Source organism: Panthera onca, chromosome B1, assembly GCF_046562875.1.
Source record: "Panthera onca isolate mPanOnc1 chromosome B1, mPanOnc1 haplotype 2, whole genome shotgun sequence".
Taxonomy (NCBI): Eukaryota; Metazoa; Chordata; class Mammalia; order Carnivora; family Felidae; genus Panthera; species Panthera onca.
In genome coordinates, this window is record NC_138342.1 from 32,363,973 (window position 1) to 32,379,183 (window position 15,211).

Below are 15,211 nucleotides of genomic sequence, written 5' to 3' on the forward strand. Positions count from 1 at the left end.
AGGAATTTCCCTTTCAACAGTCACGTGACAAGCATGTGGGCCAGCAGATTTTCCTGGGCTACAGACTAAAACAGTAATCCAATTTTTAAATTCGTATGAGCACACGACTTAGGACAATTTCAGTGTGAAGAAAAAAATGCTTTTTCTAAGGTAATGTTTATCTGCAAAGTATGCAGCCAGAACGTTAAATTGTCACCCAGAGGAGAAAGTTATTGAATACTGCCTGTTTTCCATGATCAGGATATTTAATATTTCCAAAAATCATTGCAACCCACCATTATCAAGCAATTTTGGAGCATTATTTTAGCTGGACGAGATACTCTAAAGCAGAATTAGCTTAGGTCCAAGATTTGTTTTTTAAAAAATCAACTTTCAAGGAAAGTTTAGTGGTTGATACATAATATAGCCACAACTAGGGGAAGTTGTGAACCTGTTTCTCCACATTCTGACCACATTGGGTATTATTATCTTTTTAAGTTTATTTACTTTGAGAGAAAGAGAGAGAGAATGGGGGAGGGGCAGAGAGAGAGAGAGAGAGAGAGAGAGCTAGAATCCCAAGCAGACTCCACCCTGTCAGCAAGGAGCCTGACATGGGACTCAAACTCATGAACTGTGAGATCATGACCTGAGCTGAAGTCAAGAGTCTGATGCTTAACAGACTGAGCCACCCAGGCACCCCCAACATTTTGTATTATTAAATGCATGAATTCTTAATTCTAGAATAATAACACAGATGCTGCAGGACTAAAAATCAATTTTCTAAAGGCCATTTAGAATAATTTTAGAACAATCAACAAAGGTTAATACAAAAAGAAGGTGTCTGGTTAACCAGATACTTTAGGCAGCCAGGATATCCAATTCCCCAGACTTTCCACTTAATCAAGACTAATATGTAAAGAAATGAACATATGAGTTAAATAACCATTCTATAATCACTGTCTGGCATTACCTCATCTATACAAAAAACAAGTTAAGACCCTACAGTCTGACCCATAACGAAGTGAGACATTTGGATAAGAATCACTTCTGCTTTCAGGAGGAAGGGAAGGCCAGCTTCTTACTATTCATTCTTAGTCATCAAACATAACAGGAAGTCTTCTTAGGTGGGGAGGGTCAGCAAGGAGCCGATGGGTCTCTGATGGACCAACCAAAGGAAACAGCTAGGGAGTAGTGGGTATCTGTGACACTGGGAAACCAGCTTTGTGCAACAGGCAGAGGAGAAAAGGGCCAGCTGGGGTTTTAAGGGAGTTTTAAGCAACACTGGACTAAAGCCTTGAAGAAAACACACACACGTATTTACACACACAACATGTGCGCACACACAGACACATCACTGCAGATTTGGTCACATTGCACAATGACTTAACAAACCCTCACTAGGACATTTCATAATGCTGCTATTCGGAGCTGTTATAATTCTGAGAAACATCTTTAAGGACATGACAAAACCCACAGAAGTCAGGTAACATGGAAGACAGGACGGCAGAGGAACAGATCATACTGGGCTGAACTCACAATGCCAAATACTAGCTGTGTGGTCTTGGGCAAATTACTTAATCTCACAAAGATTCCATTTATTTATCTAAAATGGGAGTACTTATGATTTTTAGGGAAGATAATGAATATAAAGTGGGTGGGACAGGGAACACAAGAGAAGTTACAATACTAAGGAGCTTTGGAATTCTATATAAGCCTTACGTTTTTCCTTGTTGAGATGAAAAGACTTCAGGATACACTAATAAGTGAAGAAAAGCAAGGTGCAGAGGTGTATGGAGAGCGTGCTATCATTTTCATAAAATCTGGTCTATTTACTTAGGTTATCTCCTTGCCAGGCATTGTTCTGAGTGCTTTACAAATATTACCTCACTTAACCCTCATAAAGATGCTGTTAAGTACTATCATTAGCCTCACTTAAACTGGGGGAGGAGCAATCAGGTAACTGTCCAATCAATGTTGTGCGTGCTGGTCACCGGTGGGGCTGGGGTTTGAATCCACATGCAGTCTAGCACCAGCATCTGTGTGCTTCAGCACTACCCCAGGCTGCCGTCCACCTATCCTTAGGAGACACACAGAGGAGGGAAGGAGAGAGGAGCAGGCTAGAAAATGGGCAGAGATTGGAGTTTTGCATCAGAAACCAGTAGCCCTGTCAACACCTTGATTTTGGACTTCTGGCCTCCAGAACTGTGAGAGAATGAATGTCTGTTTTAAGCCACCCAATTTTATGGGAAATTGTTATGATAGCTACAGGAAACTGATACAAGAATCTACATACCTATGCTGATATATGCATAAAAATATTTTTTTTTCTGAGAGGATAATTAAGAAAGTGTTACCTTTGAGCAGAAGAACCAACAGAGAGAGAGCTTTATATTCACCATTTTATGCTCTTTTGTCCCTTTTGAATTTTTTATTACTATTTGCATGCATTCGTTTTATTTTTTAAAAACAAAAGTGTCATAGTGGGATAGGTAAAATAACAGTCTAAAAATGGCAAATATACTATCCCAATAGAGAAGCAAAACATTATTTTGATGATTTTTACTTTTTAAAACACTGGCCTTCCTTTCCCTGGAAAAATCAATCAACAATTACTTTTGTTTACCAACAGCTTTACATTTTTTTTTAATGCTTATTTTTGAGAGAGAGAGAGCACGCACATGCGCGCGGGTGCACGCACACATGAGCTGGGGAGGGGCACACAGAGAGGGGGACAGATGATCCAAAGTGGGCTCTGTGCTGACAGCAGATAGCCCGATGCAGGGCTTGAACTCACGAACCATGAGATCATGACCTGAGCTAAGTCAGACGCTTAACCGACTGAGCCACCCAGGCACCCCATCAACAGCTTTAAAAACAGGTTATATTAAAATTATATCATAAAATATACAAACCATTAAAAATAAAATTGATAACTTAAAATTTGTATTAAAATCCAAATATGCTGGGGCACCCGGGTGGCTCAGTCGGTTAAGCGTCAACTTCAGCTCAGGTCACGATCTAGCGGTCCGTGAGTTCGAGCTCCGTGTCGGGCTCTGGGCTGATGGCTCAGAGCCTGGAGCCTGCTTCCGATTCTGTGTCGCCCCCTCTCTCTGCCCCTCCCCTGTTCATGCTCTGTCTCTCTCTCAAAAATAAATAAACTTTAAAAAAAATCCAAATATGCTGAATTAAAAAAAAAAAGACAAGTCACAGTCTAGGAAAATTATTTGCAACACATGTAACCACAAAAGTATTAATATCCAAAATATATTAGGAATTCTTACAAGCCAATAGGAAAATGAGTAATAAGCCCAATGGTGGGAAATTAGCAAAGATATAAACAGATGGATAACAGAAAAGTAAAAAGAAATAGATTCAACATATAGTAAGGAATGAATCCTTATTAGAATATGGGAAAATACAAAACAAGACAACCAGGAGACACCATTGTACACACCTGGGATGGACAAAAATTAAAACATCTAATACCAAATGCTGGTCAGATCATGAGGAAACAGGAACTCTCATACATGTTCAGAGATTCTGACTTAAGTGGTCCAGGATGGCACCAGGCATCAGTATTATTTTAAAAGCTCTCCAGGTGATCCAGTTCAGAAGGATCAGGGCACTTAGATGTAAATGTCATTCTAAACACATCGCCCTCTAGTGGCCCGTTTTCCTCAGCTGCACCCTTCACACCTCACGGCCTGGAAATGATGTAGGTGTCCTTGACTCTCACTGCTACCTCCAGATCAGTCTTTGAAACCTACCCCTCCTGGTTGCAATCACCCAGAGTCCCATCACTCCTTCATTCACTGAGTATTTCAGCAATGCTCACCGTCCAAGTACAATACCACCCCTGCCATAATTCTAGTAATTCCAATAACTATGTAGAGATACTTTCATTCCACACTCCCCGCTTCTTAGTTCTTTGATATTCTCTCTGCTAATGATCTTATACTGCAACCCACCTCAGCCATCCATTCCCTCATTATACCCGAAATATTATTATTGCCAATGGCTGCACCCTCTCCATAATCTCACTTGCCAGCATCCCGCTCTCCAGCTACGACCTCTAATTCTCTCCCTCTGCTGCCAACAAGTCCTCAGCCCCGCTGCATTGGACTGAAAGCTCATGATCCATCCTTTTAATCATCCCTCTACGTTTACGCTCAGCTACCTTATTCCACTCTCCTCTACCCAGGTTAAATCCAACTCACCACTGGACTACACAGAGCCTGAGCAGCTCAATGAAGCTGGAGAAAATACCCACGCTGACTGTTTTACTCGAAATTCATGGCTGGATCCCAACCTCAAGAGGGAGCAGCAATCCTACTACCTTATCTACCCACCCCCCTTTCCTAAGCCTGTTCACTCTCCCCTTATACCTCCTTTCCTCTCTTATGCTGCCAACACCCCCTTCCTTCCTCTCTCTCAGCTGATGATGCTTCATTTTTCATGCAGAAAAGCAAAGCAACCAGAAGAGCATTTCCACATCCTCCCCCAAGACTCTACTAGCCTACTTGTATGTGTCTACCTGTTGTACGTGTCTTCCTTTGTTCACCTGAATGAACTCAGTCAAGAGCTTCCTCCCCATTGAGCATTGACTTCCATCCCTGCTTGTCCACTCAAGGAAATCACTCTCTCACTCTTGCAATGATCTTTTCTCTACTACATCATCATTTTTTTTTTGCTCTAATATATGGTTCTAATTAGCATATAATGCTACAACTTCTCTCATATTTGAACCCTCAGTCTCTTCATCTTTGCTCCCCTTTACACCAGAACTCCGTCTCTTCATCTTTGCTCCCCTTTACACCAGAACTCCTTGAAAGAGTTGTTGTACTCACTGTCTCTAAAGTCTCCTTCCATTCTCTCAAACCTACTCCAATCAGGTTTCTTCCTCTATCACTCCAGAGAAATCATTCTTGTTAAGGTCACCAATGACGTCCACATTGCCAAATCCAATTTTCTTTTTTCTTTTTTTCAACATTTTTTATTTATTTTTGGGACAGAGAGAGACAGAGCATGAACGGGGGAGGGGCAGAGAGAGAGGGAGACACAGAATCGGAAACAGGCTCCAGGCTCCGAGCCATCAGCCCAGAGCCTGACGCGGGGCTCGAACTCACGGACCGCGAGATCGTGACCTGGCTGAAGTCGGACGCTTAACCGACTGCGCCACCCAGGCGCCCCGCCAAATCCAATTTTCAATTGGACTGACCAATTCTCAGTTTTCATCAGATCTATTGGCAGTACTTAACACAGTTAAAAGATCTTGAAAAGTTTTCTTACTTAGCTTCTGGGACCCCATACTCCCCTCCTCCATTGCCATTCGCATACACCTCCCTCCCAACTTCTTGCTAAATCACTGCATTCCTTCCCAGTCTCCTTCTGGGTTCTCCTTATCTCTCCTACTTGGCACAACTAAGACTCAGTCCTGGGCCTCTTCTCTTCTGCAACTCTGTGCATTCTCATCCTGGTTCATAGCTTCAAAACTATTGATTTACTGATGACTCCCCAGTTACTATCTCCAGCCCAGACTTCCCCTGAACTCCAGACTCTTACACCCAACTGCCTGCTAAACATTTGCTAAACTTTTCTTGTTGCAAATCAAGTGCTTGAATCTTCACTACCTCAAACCTCAAACCTGTCCCTTTTGCATCCTTCCTGATCTCAGTAAGTGATACTTCTGTTCTTGAGTCATTCAGGTCAAAACCCTTGGACTAATGTTTGACTTCTTTCTTTTCCTCCATGTCTGCATCCAATCCTTGAGCAAATTTGGCTGGGCTTTTCTTTGAAACGTCTCCATAAGCAAAACACCCCTTGTGCCCTCCACCGTTCCAAAGTGGCCAAAACCATAGTCATCTCTCACACAGATAACTGTAATGACTTCCTAACTGGTCTGTCTGCTTCTGCCCTTCCTGCTACCCACCAACCTTCACCCTATCCCAACCCAATTACAATCAGACACTAGAATCACGGCACACTCCTACTCAAAATCTGTAAGGGTTCTCATTTCACTCAAAGTATAAGCCAAAATCCCTATTATGGTTTGCAAGGCACTACCTTATCTGCCTCATCTTTTAGACTTCACTATCTCGATGGCCTCATTCCTGCCACTCTGCCCCATCCTCCCTCTGCTCCAGCCACACTGGCCACATTACCATTCTCTGAGTGCACCAACCATGCCCCCACACTGCTCTTGCAGTCCTCTCTGCCTGAAACTGTCCCCACATATCACCATTGTTCACTCCTTTACTTCCTTAAAATCTACACTGAAATGTCACTTTATTGTCAAGACCTTCCCTGACCACGGTTACTCCCACCCATGATATTCTAGACCTATGGACACTATACATTGCTTTATGCCACCATCTGATATGTTATCTAGTTAGAGTCTATCTCCTTTTCAACAGAATGCAAGTTCTAGAGCAGCTAGAGCAGATCTAGGCACATACTCAAAAAAAGTTGGGTTTAATGAATGGTTGTGATGTAGGCAGGCTGGGGCCATGGATCCAGAGGGGGTCCCACAGGACCAGCCAAGAGGGTCCTTGGCTACACACTGGATAGAAATAGCCAGGATGGAGTGAGAGCAGAGTTTGTTGATGATACAGAGACAGTGCACATACAGACAGAGCATCTGGAAGACGCAGAAAGGAAAAGGAGAGAGAGTCTCTTCTTTGTTCCCGGTCTGAAGTTTTTATTGAGGACTGTGGTCTGGTGTATGTGTCCTCTCAGGCGTCCAAGAACTGGTTACAAGAAAGACGAGGGTCCAGGTATCCTCCATAACTCACTTATTCCTTGGAGCCAAAGGGTCTTGGCATTGAGATGTCTAGCACCAATGGTCTGGAATAGGCACGTGATGGGTTTATCCGATCATTCTCTCCCAGTCCTTTCTTAGATGTTATCTATTGTGTTGGAAGACTAAAGAAATCATTAACTCCTTGTCCCTTACAAGGAGGGCATGCATTATTTGTACTATGAGGAACACGTATGAGTGCAGGTACTAGCAAGAATAGAAGCAAGAAAAAAAGCAAGAAGGAGATTTTTATGGAGTCCTTCAGCTTCCCTCAGTTGAACCAATTTGGAGGACAATTTCAAGTATCTAAAAAAAGGTGACCTGTCTATTCCATTTCTAGCGTGCAATATAAGACAATATACACAAAGGAGGCCATTGCAGCACTATGTGTAATAGTGAAACATGAAATACACTAAATGTCCATCAATTGGGGAATTGATAAGTTGTGGATAATCGTACAATGGAATCCTATAAGGACTTTAAAATGAATGTACTAGATCTACAATCTATGAACATAAATGATTCTCAAAAATATAATGGCACATAGGATATTTATACAATTTTAAAACACTGAGGGGTGCCTGGGTGGCTCAGTTGGTTGAGCATCTGACTTCAGCTCAGGTCATGATCTCGTGGTCGGTGAGTTCCAGCCCCACATGGGGCTCTGTGCTGACAGCTCAGAGCCTGGAGCCTGCTTCGGATTCTGTGTCTCCCTCTCTCTGCCCTTCCCCTGTTCGTGCTTTGTCTCTCTCTCAAAAATAAAATAAAAACATTTAAAATTTTTGAAAAATATAGTATTTGTGGATAAAGAGATGTGCAGTATAGAAATATGGGTGGGGAGGATACACAACAGCTGCAGGATAGTGGTGACCTCCAGGGAAGGTGAAGAATGGAAGGGAGTAGATTTCAAACATATCTGAACATTTTTTTTTTCTTTTAAAAGAATGCTCTAGGGGTACCTGGGTGGCTCAGGCCGTTAAGGGTCCAACTCTTGGTTTTGGCTCAGGTCATGATCTCACAGTTGGTGAGTTTGAGTCCTGCATTAGGGTCTGTGCTGATATCGTAGAACCTGCTTGGGATTCTCCCTCTCCCTATCACTGCCTCTCTCTCTAAAGAAATAAATAAATACACTTAAAAAAATAAATAAATAAAAGAAGGTTCTAAAACAAATATGACAAAAAAGAAAAGTTATTCAATCTTCATATTGTCATAATATTATCTACTTTTTTCTTATACAAACATTTGTCATATTATTCTCTGCTTTCCTATATGTCTTAAAGAATATTTTATTCTTTAATACTCCCAAATATTTTTAATGAATAAAAAAATTTTAAGTTGCAAAAAATAACAACTTTTGAAATAAATCCTGGTGGGCTTAGAAGCAGCAGCATTTCAGTAAAAGGGCATAATTTGCAGTCAGCAACAAAACCTGTTGCTGGAGTTGCTTGCCCCGTATTCTGTTATCGGAAAGGTGTGGTTTGGGTCAAAGGCGAAAAGGAAACCAGCCGTGAAGAGGGAATGTTTGATCGGGCGGCTACCGTTCAGCGCAGCAGGGAGGGCAGGTGTGGCAAAGGTGCTTGCTGTCCTTAGGCGCAGAAGTCACAAGCATAGTGTTTGCGTCCATGGTTCACCGAAACACGCCTGTCACACCTTTCAAACAAAATCTGCTAACACTCACAATTGCAGAACTCAGAACGAATCACCGTTTTTAAAACTGCATTGTCCCTAACTTATATAAAATATATGTACACGTATATATATTTACAAGAAAAGGTTTATACCATACATGACACTTTTGTAAACTTCCCCTGCCCTACACTTAATATTCGGCTATGGCCTGCCTTCTTTGCTGTCAACAAATCGGATGTAGAGTTATAATTTTTAATGGCTACAACATATCTGATTGTTTGAAGATGCTATGGTTTACTTCACCAATCCTTTATTGTGGGACAGATTATGACCGGGTTTTCTCGGGCACAAACAACCGCAATAAACATCCTTGCACATACATACTGGCACATTGGCTTAAGACAAATTCGCAGATGTGGAACTCCTGGGCCAAAGCTACTGCTTTTGAATTCTGATCCCCATTTCCAAACTGGCCTTCTAGAAAGTGTTTTTTGTTTAGTTGGCCGATTTTAAATCAAATGACACTCCCACAAACAAGGTAAGGGAAAGCTGTTTAACGCACAATCGAGGCATCAAAAACTCTGGCCGAACGTGAGCGATCCCTTCCCGGGGAAACTGCCCGCAGGGTTTTCCGGCACTTTTAAAGGTAGGAAATGGATGCGGAGAACCCCAAGACCCGCCCAGGGTGGGGGTGGGCGTCCGTCCGGCTCTTCCTGCGGGCACAGGGCTGGAAAAGCCTAGTTATCCCGCGAGGATCCGGGCCCGGAGGAAGAAGGTGCCCGGGCGCCTCGGCTGCGCTCGGGCGCTGGGGCGGGGCGCCCGCGGGGGCGGGGCTCCGCTTGGGCCGACCGCGGGGCGGGGCAGCTCGGCCGGCCGCCCCCTTGTCCCCCCTCCGGGCCCGCCCTCCGGCCGCGTCCCCGCCGGCCCTGCCGACGTGGCGGGGCGGGACCCGCCCGGCGCTCCCGCGCGCACTCGGCCGCCGGAGCGGTAAGAGCCCCGGGCACCCTCTCCCCTTCCCCTTCCCCGGGAGGGCGGGGGAGTGCGAGGACAGCCGCATCTGGGTGGTGGGCAGACCCTGCCGTCTCTCCTTGTCCTGGTCCCCAAATTCTGCCCTCCGCTTTAGTGGGAAGCCATCGACAGGGACTTGGCACCGCGCGCGGGACCCGGGAGGACCGGACTTGGGGGGTGAAGGTCTGGGGAGGCGCGGGAGGCGCGGCCGAGGGCCCTGTGTGGGTGCGGGCGTGTGAGTGTGTGTGTGTGAGTGTGTGTCGCTCCGGGTCCACGCTCATGCACACACCCACACGCCCGCACTCGGGGTCTGCCCCCTCGGCCGGCCTGAACCTCCGCGGAGACTGCCTTGTGTTCTCAAAGTATCCGGTCGCGGCACCAAGCAAGTCTGAAAAAGTTTCTCCAGTGCCCCAGGTCCGAGTCAGAGGAGGCTGCAGGATCCCTGCCGCCAGGGGCACAGAGGGAGCAGCTCCCCATAAGGCAAAGTCCTCCATCCTGGGGTTCGCCTGTCCTTGGCCCCGGAAAACCGAGCTCTGGCCTTGACCTCCCAGCCAACTTCAGCATCTCTCTTCCTTCAGCTTCACACGCTCTTCCACCCCAGCCAACACCCTAAACTAGTGCTACCTGGATTCACATCCCCCAGGCGGAGCCTACCCCCCGCCCCTCCCCAGCCCCCCACGCACTCACTCACTGATCTTCCACCATGGATTCTGGTGAGTATTTCCAGCCATCTCAGATCTGGCACCTGAACTTCACCGTCCTTTCCTAGAGTAGGAAGACATCTCTGTCTGGGCTAAAAGCAGTATCTGTGCCCCATTCATCCCATCAATTCCCATCCTGAGAATTAGAGTTACAAGCAGGTGGCTTCTAAAATCAGTCTCTCTTGAACTCCAATTTGAGATAACTAAGGAGACAGCCTGTCTGTTCAGAGGCCTCTTTTCTGTCCTCTTTTCCTCTTAGTGCCCCTTTCTGACCTCACCCATATTCATTCCCAGTTCTCTCTGTCCTTTCCTCCCTCAGAACCTGAGCTCAGGAAAGAATCTGCTAACTGCTTACTTACATTGTAAGCTTTGAGCGAAGGAATGAAACTTCCAGGGTGGTATTTGAAGCACAAGCCAGTGCAGAAGGAATTTGAGGGTGAATGGGGGCCTTCTAGAAAATCAGAGATTCAGTTCATATAGGTAGCCCTTTATTTAGAAGTCCAGCATATATCAAATATTCTTCCTTAATCAATATCAAACAATATATTTCAATTCCGTAAACATCTGAGGGTTAGAAACCAAGCTAAGTGCTTGCTGGTCACAGTCCTGAAGGAGAAAATGACACAGAAACAAATACTCCTTATAAATGCCATAGAGGTTAGTGCAAAGTATCACTGTCTCTCACACACACACACACATACAGCATGGAAGAGGGACCAATTAGTTTTTTGGAAAGAGTGGGGCAAATTAAGGAAAATTTCAGAGTAAGAAATACACTAGACATGGAGAGACAAATAGGAGTTTGCAAAGCAGTTGAAGGTAGGGCAGCCCAGGCAGAGGAACCAGATAGGCAAAGGCAAGGATGTGGGAATGTTTACAGGCTTGTTGGTAATGATGGGAAGTCTGGTGAGGCGAGTGTAGGGTGTATTAAGAGTTACAAGAGGTGGAGAGATGGGAGCTGAATTATGAAGGCTCACAGATGTCATGCAAAGGTGTTTCAACCTAATGGTTTTTAAACGAGAGCAAATAGGTCCCATCTGTGTTTCAGAAAAATACGTAGGAGACAGGTGGAGGCTAGACCAGAGGAAAAAGAGGCTGGGGCTCGGGCCCACCACTTGTTAAGCTCCATAGGTGGAGAACTCTTATAAGCTGATTAACCTCTCATGCAGAGGTTTTTTGTTCCTGCTCCTTCACTGACCAGCCCCTTTTATTTATTTATTTATTTATTTTTTTTAACGTTTATTTTATTTTTGAGACAGAGAGAGACAGAGCATGAACGGGGGAGGGGCAGAGAGAGAGGGAGACACAGAATCAGAAGCAGGCTCCAGGCTCTGAGCCATCAGCCCAGAGCCCGACGCGGGGCTCGAACTCACGGAAAGTGAGATCCTGACCTGAGCTGAAGTCGGACGCTCAACCGACTGAGCCACCCAGGCGCCCCTGACCAGCCCCTTTAAAAAATTTTTTTTAACTTTTTTTTTTTAATTTTTTGAGAGAGAAAGACAGAGTGTGAGCAGGGGAAGGGCAGAGAGAGAGGGAGACACAGAATCCAAAGCAAGCTCCAGGCTCTGAACTGTCAGCACAGAGCCCAATGCGGGGCTCGAAATCACGAACTGTGAGATCATGACCTGAGCCAAAGTCGGATGCTTAAGTGACTGAGCCACCCAGGCACCCCAGCCCCTTTATAAAATTGGGGGCAGTGATTTTACAGTCTATCCTGTTACCAAACTCATATCTTGCCAAATGAGACCATTTAAAAAAATCTATCCCCTGCACTACTATTTCATAAAATGAAAGACATTTTAATACCAAGGAAAGCACGCAGGCTAAACTTGCAAGATGAAGGCAGTCCTTTAATTTAATAAATTTAGATTGACAAAAAAACTTGCTATCTTGTCCTCATTTTTCTCTATCATCAGGAACTGGTCCCAGTCCTGCCGTTTTTGGTGTTCTGGAACCAAGTATCCAGGTCATTTTGTCCAGTTTGTCTAAGAGCAGGAAGTGAGGAAGCCCACCGAGAGTGCGTTGTGTACCCACAAAGAGAGGGTGGGGCCAGGGCATGCTCTTTCCACCTCAGAATACTGTCTCTCTCTCCCCCCACTATTCCTCCATGCTGCCTCCTAGCCCAGCCACACATTCATCCTGATTATCTAGAATTCCTTCCTGAGACTGGGCATTTGCACATACTCTGATCCTATCATGCCTGAGTAACCATAGCAAAACCATTTTCAAGGTTCTCCCTTGCACAAGGTCAGTCTAATTCGGGCACATCGTTCCCTTATTGGATGTGCCGTTTTTTGTCATCATTTACCCATTTCATGTTAGCTGAAGTTGTTTCCTGGACCTTCATTGACCAGGAATAAAATGAAAACAGATTATTCATTTTCTGAAGGATAGTAGTCATGGCTTCCGCTTTAAACTTATTTTTGGAGCCTATGATGTTGCTGCTCCAATACCTAGCATAGTTCTGGGAGCATTTTAGGTGATGAATGAATTTACTCATGAAAAACTAACTTATTCCCAGCCTACAAAGGCTCCTTTATATGCCACTCTTCCTCTCCTTGAAGTGTTCTAAAGAAGCCTCCTTGTTTCTCTGGGTTCAGTTTTGCTAGCATCAAAGCCACAAGACATGGCTGCAGTGATCAATGTTCCAAACCGTAAATCAGGAGAGATTTATAAGTCTGATTGCTTCTGGGGCCCCCAGGCCGACATGGGGACTGTCCTAGGAAACACAGTGCGTATCACAGCTGTGGTCCTGGTGCACTCTGACAGTCACTGTGCAGACACAGCTTTCTATTTAAGACACAACAGTTTCTAATGGCCTCAGATAAGAGGGCACAGTGTTAAAACTGATTTCATCTCTCCTATCATAACACCCAGAGTAGACAAAGGTCTATCAGAACAAACAAATGAAAATAATTTTTGGTTTTGGTTCTGGTTTAGAGAAAATACAGACCTGTAACAGGCAGAAGTCAATATAGATTAAAAATACATACAATTAGAAGTTAAAGGGCGCCTGGGTGGCTCAGTCAGTTAAGCATCTGACTCTTGATTTCAGCTTGGATCATGATCTCTCGGTTCATAAGTTTGAGCCCTGCATTGGCTCTGCGCTCAGAGTGGGGAGCCTGCTCGGGATTCTCTTTCTTCCTCTCTGCCCCTCCCCTGCTTACACATGCTCGCTCTCTCTCTCTCTCTCTCTCTCAAAATAAATAAACATTAAAAAAAGAAGTTAAAGTAGGGTAAATATTATGGTGACCATTTTGACTCTCTAAACAGATGTAAAAATACAGTCTTTTTGAAACGTGTAAGTTGTCCATAAATATTTTAAACAGTATGGGTTCAATACCTTATAGCTAATTTGGGGCATTTCTGAAGGAATGGCTTCCTGTAGCTGGTGGAATGCAGAGCAGCTCCAGGGAAGAGAGGTTTCTGTCTCTGCAGTTTTTCTACAATTGACCTAAGGCAATTTGGCCATCAGCTTGTTCTGAGAAGCTTGATGAAGTCCAAGCTCTCTGACCTTTAAGGCCTCTGGCATGGACTGCTCTACAGGCAGGACTCAGCTAACCCAGTCAGGTTTTGGGGTTCTCCCGAAAAGCATAACTAGAAGATCTCTCTCTCAAAGACCACTAAACTGCTGAACCCAATAGAATCTTATGCCCTGGTAATAGAAGGGCGGATTGCACCTGTATGTTATTAGTTGCCAATCCACATATCTCAGGCATCTTCTGTTTCACTGGTGAAAAATGGCTTCTAATATCCCTTGTGCTAATTAGCACATCCTGGGGTTCTGATTAAAGGGGATGATGGTTAAACCGTCTCTAGAAGTGGACACCCAATTACAGATTTTGAATGCTAACTCAAGTCTTCTGGAGAGGACATTCCTGATTAGGGCACTTCGGTGTTAACCAGCCACCCCTAGGCTGTAAATTGCAGCAAACCTGCATGCATGTCACACGATATATGCAGAGGTATTTTAGAGTACATTACGAACAGCACTGCAACACATTTAGGGCAAAGCAGAATCAACAACAACAACAAAAAAACACTTTTTATTTGCCCATGAACATTTATTATAGCCAGGTTTATCCTTACGTCCCTGTTTATAGAAAAGTGAAATAGTTTGGAGTGCCTTAATAATCCAGATCAATAATAAGGATTTTCAAATTACCTTACAAAGAAATGAAAATATCAGACAGTGTCTATGGCCAGCTATTGATGAATAAAAAATGGGAACAAAAGTGATGTTGAAGCATCATTTATTCACAGGGCCATTCTCCTAATGCCCCTAGGACCCAGGCAAGGATAGGACAAATTAAAACAAAAATTTCTAGATCATGGAAACCAAGCAATGTTCTAGACCATGGGTCAGCAAACATTTTTGTAAAAGGCCAGATAGTAAATATTTTAGGCTTTGCGACTTTATGGGCCATATGGTCTCAGCTACTCAACTCAGCTGTTGTAGTGCTAGAGAAGCCACAGACAGTACGTAAACAAATGAACGTATCTGTGTCCCCATAAAATTTGATTTACCAGAACAGGCGGAGGGCACAATCTGGCCAGCAGGCTATAGTTTGCCAACCCCCAGCCCTAACCCAGTCCTGACTCTGAGATTTTCAAGAAGATTTTATTTGTTTACAAAAGGACAGCAGCTTTTCAAGTACCATCACTCAGTTCTGCCTTCCTCCCACGAGCCACAGCAACTGCCTTTTCTGGGCAGTGGCCTTGTTTCATTTTTTACTATTTCAACTAGGCATTGGCTAGTCATTGACACACCATCTCCAACCTTAAATATCCTAAACTTTATATACCAGCTAAAGGGAAGTATGCATTTTTTTTTTTTTTTTTTTTGCTATTCCCACCTATAGACTTGTTTATAGGAGTGTTATTACTGAACCCAAGGATTTTTATTTAAAAGGAGACCTTCTAGGGGCACCTGGGTGGCTCAGTCGGTTAAGTGTCTGATTCTTGATTTTGGCTCAGATCATGATCTCGTGGTTCGTGGGTTCCAGCCCGGTGGTCAAGTTCCATGTTGGTGGTGCAGAGCCTGCTTGGGATTCTCTCTCTTTCTTTGCCCCTCACTTGCTTGCACTATTTCTAAAAA

The 15,211-nt window shown here is 44.3% G+C and overlaps 1 protein-coding gene across 3 annotated transcripts in view; it reads left to right on the forward strand.

Moving 5' to 3' along the window:
- FAM114A1 (family with sequence similarity 114 member A1) overlaps positions 1 to 15,211 on the forward strand; it is a 117,029-nt gene that overhangs the window by 31,644 nt on the left and 70,174 nt on the right. For 2 of the 3 annotated variants that reach the window (XM_060655243.3, XM_060655247.3), the window contains exon 1: positions 9,301 to 9,391. The exons of the other annotated variant lie outside the window; for it this stretch is intronic. The gene's annotated coding sequence lies outside the window, so the exon portion shown is untranslated. Of the gene's footprint in view, positions 1 to 9,300; positions 9,392 to 15,211 lie in introns of those variants that run through there. 3 annotated transcript variants of the gene reach the window in all.